The 6000-nt window shown below is 40.8% G+C and overlaps 1 long non-coding RNA gene across 1 annotated transcript in view; it reads left to right on the top strand.

Moving 5' to 3' along the window:
- Nucleotides 1-941: 941 nt before the first annotated feature.
- LOC123334565 overlaps nt 942-6000 on the top strand; it is a 64886-nt gene continuing 59827 nt past the window's right edge. Inside the window, exon 1 of the long non-coding RNA XR_006641282.1 lies at nt 942-1944. This is a non-coding gene — a long non-coding RNA (uncharacterized LOC123334565). The remainder of the gene's footprint in view (nt 1945-6000) is intronic.

The following is a 6000-nucleotide window of genomic DNA, read 5'->3' as shown; positions in this document are numbered from 1 at the left end:
TAGCTTAAGCAGGGAAAGAGAGGCTACACAAAAACACATTTGTACAGCTATAAACTTGATTTAATTTGACTTTCCAAATTTATGAAACACTCTGTGGGTACACATATGGAGAGCATTGTGCTGTATTTAAATTGCATTATGTTTCTCATCGTGTAAAATTGTTCCATGCAAATATAGAAAGACAAATGTTTGAAGATGTTTAATATTTTTAATTGTTTGTGTTGCATATTGAATCATTGTTTATTATTAAAATATAAATAAAAGTGACCTACAGTTATTTTACTTCTAAATCAAATCCCTGGATAGTCTTATCTCTTTTAGATTATATGCTGATTACTCCCAAATGAAAACAGATACTCAGTTCCTAGTTTTATTATGTACAGCTCTTTCAGTTTTAGAGAATATCTAGGATCAAACTGGAAAGCAAAATGATATTTTGCTAAAGATGTATTTTTTACTCTCAAGTATTGAATATCTCCCAAATACTAGTGATATGAATTCCTTTTTTAAGTAAGTTAAGAATACACTAAATTCTACCAATCGAGTGTACAGAATGAAAAAAAAATTCATATACCATGCATTATTTTAGTTTCTCCCTTTCAACATAATAGAAAGTAATTAATAATAGTTATCTTCAAGTTTCTATTTAGTTATTTTTGAAATCTGTTATTGTATATACAGCCAAATTAAAGGTTCAGATTCATCATGTGTAGGGAAAAAACCAGTATACATAATTATTAAACTGGTATACATAATTATTCTGTCCAATATTCTTATTTCAAAATGTTATGTTGAAACCTTTAAAAAATTTTATTCACATGCTTTTATTTGCCAAAATGTTAGAATATGGTATTTTGGTCATTAATGAGTTTTGTGCACATGCAGCTGTATTCAAAGTGGACAGTGCCTTTGTGATCTTGATGGGAAGCCCTTTCCTAAGAGTGTACAGTGGGAAAAGCCATTAAGCACACTCAGGAGGAATTGACCTAGGGTCACTTACTTTATCACTTGCTCATCGCTAGCTGGAAATACACCTTTTAAATTGCATAAAGACTGAAACGATGGTTTAAATTATTTGAGCTTTGATCTCATTCTTAATTGAAATAATTCTAATTATTTCATCTAACTCTAAATCTCAGATTGTACTGGGAGAGTTAGTTCTTAGGTAGGTTGATTAGAAGTCCAGGGAGTCCAAAGAGGAGCAGAAAGCTGTCTGGGGCTCTTGAAGAGGAGAAAAGGACAAACTTTTTTTTTTCTCTACATTCCTTCATCTTAGTCACATAACAGGGTGGTATATTGATGGATGGTAGATGATGAATGGATGGATAGATGGATAGCAGAAAAGTAAATAGATCAGTTAGATTGCATGTGCAGCAGTGAAGATGTCCTTTAGTTTTATTTAAGGACAGGGTTTTGGAGGAGGTAATGCTTTGGGGAAAAAAGTACAATTCTTGCCGTGTTCTAGAAACTGTGTGAAGGATAGAATTTGAATACAAAACTACAGTAATCTGATGAGTCAGAAATCCATCACATATATCAGACAAAAAGGATAAGGTAAAACTAAAATACAGTAGGAAGAGAGGAAAGAACAACTTGAAGAAGGATTTGTGTAGTATATTGGAAGAACATGTCAGTGATTGTGTGGATGAGGTTTGTGATAAAGAGTGAAACTCCGTTATGACATTTGGTTGCAAATAAATTTTAAGACTCACATCTGCTTCCTATGCTTCTCACCTGGGCACAATGAGAAAGGAGGCCAGGTGTTGCCCCTTTAGCATGTGTAGGAGATTCAAACCACACAACCACCTCAGTTCCTGGGGGAATCCTCACCCAGGCCCACCCCTAGCCACAATAAAAGCCTCAACCCAGATTGCTCTCTTTGTTCTCTCATGCCGTTTTGGATGTGCCTGAGACAGCACTGCTCATCCTGGAGATCTCAATTATGTAAGTCATAGCTCTTTTCCTACCTTCTTGGTTTATGCGTGTCATCATCTGTTGCCACATTCAAACCAAGTTTTGGGTGGAGGTTCTTTCTGTTTTGATTAAATGGCCTGGGTACAACAATGTTGAAAGGAATTTAATGGAGTAGAACATGCAGATTTTTACTGTAGGTTCCTAGGCACTGATTGTTTTTTTTTTCATTCTCAAAAAATAAATAAATAAATAAATAAATCAGAAGGGGATAGGTCATCATGAACTTCATTAGGGGTCATGATTTTTCACTTTTATGTTTATTGAATTTAAGGTTGCTGTTGATGTTTAGTTGTTTAGTCCATTTTTGGCTTGGGAAATTAAAAGAGACTATAGAAATCAGTCATTCTAATATAAGGAACAGTTGAAAGCATGTGAAATGAATAGTTGAAAATGATGTTCAGCATTAGCTTAAAAGAAATTGCAGCAACAGATACATTTTCTTATAAATATAGCACTTTTCAGATCAGATCAGATCAGATCAGTCACTCAGTTGTGTCCAACTCTTTGCGACCCCATGAATCACAGGACGCCAGGCCTCCCTGTCCATCACCAACTCCCGGAGTTCACTCAGACTCACGTCCATCGAGTCAGTGATGCCATCCAGCCATCTCATCCTCTGTCGTCCCCTTCTCCTCCTGCCCCCAATCCCTCCCAGCATCAGTCTTTTCCAATGAGTCAACTCTTCGCATGAGGTGGCCAAAGTACTGCAGTTTCAGCTTTAGCATCATTCCTTCCAAAGAAATCCCAGGGCTGATCTCCTGCAGAATGGACTGGTTGGATATCCTTGCAGTCCAAGGGACTCTCAAGAGTCTTCTCCAACACCACAGTTCAAAAGCATCAATTCTTTGGCACTCAGCCTTCTTCACAATCCAACTCTCACATCCATACATGACCACAGGAAAAACCATAGCCTTGACTAGACGAACCTTTGTTGGCAAAGTAATGTCTCTGTTTTTGAATATGCTATCTAGGTTGGTCATAACTTTCCTTCCAAGGAGTAAACGTCTTTTAATTTCATGGCTGCAATCACCATCTGCAGTGATTTTGGAGCCCAGAAAAATAGAGTCTGACACTGTTTCCACTGTTTCCCCGTCTATTTCCCATGAAGTGGTGGGACTGGATGCCATGATTTTCATTTTCTGAATGTTGAGCTTTAAGCCCACTTTTTCACTCTCTTTTTTCACTTTCATTAAGAGGCTTTTGAGTTCCTCTTCACTTTCTGCCATAAGGGTGATGTCATCTGCATATCTGAGGTTATTGATATTTCTCCCGGCAATCTTGATTCCAGCTTGTGTTTCTTCCAGTCCAGCATTTCTCATGATGTACTCTGCATATGTTAAATAAACAGGGTGACAATATACAGCCTTGACGAACTCCTTTTCCTATTTGGAACCAGTCTGTTGTTCCATGTCCAGTTCTAACTGTTGCTTCCTGACCTGCATGCAAATTTCTCAAGAGGCAGATCAGGCGGTCTGGCACTTTTAATGCCTTTTAAGTTTTAAAAAAGACTTCAGAACTAAACCAGGAGCTTCTAGTAGTTTCAGAAGCAGACTTCTACCACATGTGTGATTGTTTGGGGAGTTTGTAATTTCCTCGGTTCTGTCTCTTTGCAACAAAAATTTGAAGTGACAGAACAGCATTGCAGCCCTTGGATGGACCAGTGTTACAGCTCCGTGTTATGGCTCAGTTTTATTTAGAAAGTAAAGGAAAATACATCCTCGAGGTGTGAGGGCATGCCAACCCAAAAGACATGAAGAGAAGAGAGGACCCCAGCCCAATGTTGGCTTCTCTTTTTATATGATTTTTCTTCTCCCGCTGGGCTTGCCTTATGTAAACTGGGCTAGCCAGGAGTCGGAGAAGGCAATGGCACCCCACTCCAGTACTTTTGCCTGGAAGATCCCATGGATGGAGAAGCCTGGTAGGCTGCAGTCCATGGGGTCACTAGCATCAGACACGACTGAGTGACTTCACTTTCACTTTTCACTTTCATGCATTGGAGAAGGAAATGGCAACCCACTCCAGTGTTCTTGCCTGGAGAATCCCAGGGACGGGGAAGCCCGAAGGGCTGCCACCTATGGGGTCGCACAGAGTTGAACACGACTGAAGCGACTTAGCAGCAGCAGCAGCAGCAGCAGCAGCCAGGAGTGCTGTTTGTTCTACCTGAGGTCCTCACTCCGGTCCTCAGACCTTCCTTTGTTCTATTTTTGTGGGCTTTTCCCTTCCTTATCTTTTAGCCCCACCATTCTGGACTCGTTTTTGCTATTGCAACTACCTAACATCCCTGCCTCAAGAGATGGGAGGCCCAGTTCTTTGAGAATAGGGGTGTTGAGGTCTCTCTGGCTACTTCTTGCTGAACTGAGAGGGCGAGGGGCATTGGGCCTCCCCCTTTTGCTAGTCTCAAGCCTCAGAGTCCTTACAGCAGTGTCCATCCAAGGGTAAGTGATATTTTACATGGTAGGCTGTAATTTTATATATTCTTGTTGAACTGGAATTGCATATTGTAGCTTGTTGACCTGGGCAGAGACAAAATGTGTTAGACAATTGATAATACATGGGTCAATCATAGGCAACATCAGTATGGTATAACAAGGACTAGTAGGGGCACTCAGTTCAGTTCAGTCGCTCAGTTGTGTCTGACTCTTTGCGACCTCATGAATCGCAGCACGCCAGGCCTCCCTGTCCATCACCAACTCCCAGAGTTCACTCAGACTCACGTCCGTCAAGTCAGTGATGCCATCCAGCCATCTCATCCTCTGTTGTCCCCTTCTCCTCCTGCCCTGAATGCCTCCCAGCATCAGAGTCTTTTCCAATGAGTCAGCTTTTCACATGAGGTGGCCAAAGTACTGCAGTTTCAGCTTTAGCATCATGCCTTCCAAAGAAATCCCAGGGCTGATCTCCTTTCCCCTCACCAGGAGAATCCCCTAAAGAGAGATTGTAGCCATCCTGAGAACTCTCCAGTTTGTCCTTTGAGATCCTGTAGGGTCTGAATGTTTTCCTCGAAGACTGTGACACTTTCTTTAACTTAGCTGGAGGTATTTACCCAGAAGCAACACATCTCATTCAAAATGGCTCAGTCCCTCCTTGTTCAGGGATCAGGAGATCTATCTCCTGTCTTTTTTGGAGTAGACCCCCTGCCAAGCTGTGTTGACACTTTAGAGTTGTCCTAAGAAATCTTATTCCAAGAAACTTAATTTTAGGGGTGTTAATTAGAATGACACTCATTTTTAGTTCTGAATAGGTATCTAAGATCTCCCAGGAGCCCATAGGTGTATTGAGTGTCTTCTTCTGTTGTCTTCCATGACTTGACTCCTCAGTAGTGAATCCAGGAGTCATGTCCTGGTACCTTATTACAATGTAGGGGCCCTTCCATGTGGGTGGAGTTGAGCCTTTGGGGACCCATCTTTCCAGACTTTAACTAGGACTTGAGTCCCTGGAGCATATAGTGATGACTCCTTAGAATCTTTTGGGTCCTGGTTGACACCCCACAAGCATATATCCTATTGGAATTGCCCAGTGGCCATGGTATAAGACAGAGAGGTTATTGACATAAACAAAAGGTCTCCCATATAGTATCTCATAAGGACTAAGACAAACCTGTTCCTTAGGGGCAATACGGGTGTGAAGGAGAGCTATTTTGGTAAAGCCTCCTTCCATCCCAGAAAGGTCTCTCCTTGGTTATCATTTTTATCACTGATTTTAAAAATTGGTTGGCTCTTTCTCCTTTTCCTAAAGACTGAGTCCTCCAGGCACAATGGAGATAATAAGTAATGCCCAATGCTTTAGCGACCCCTTGGGTGACCTTAGAAATAAATGATGTTCCATTGTCACTTTATAATGACTTAGACACACCAAATCTCGAAATGATTTCATGGACCAGTTTTTGTTTTTGTTTATTTTTTAAGCACCTCCTCAGCCTTCTCAGTGTCGGTGGGAAAGCCTTCAATCCATCCTGTAATGTATCTTCATGACTAATAGGTATTTATACCCTTGAGAAACTGGCATCTGGGTGAAGTCCATCTGCCAGTC

Source organism: Bubalus bubalis, chromosome 7 (genome assembly GCF_019923935.1).
Source record: "Bubalus bubalis isolate 160015118507 breed Murrah chromosome 7, NDDB_SH_1, whole genome shotgun sequence".
In the NCBI taxonomy this organism is placed as follows: Eukaryota; Metazoa; Chordata; class Mammalia; order Artiodactyla; family Bovidae; genus Bubalus; species Bubalus bubalis.
This window is presented reverse-complemented; position numbering and strand designations above follow the sequence as displayed.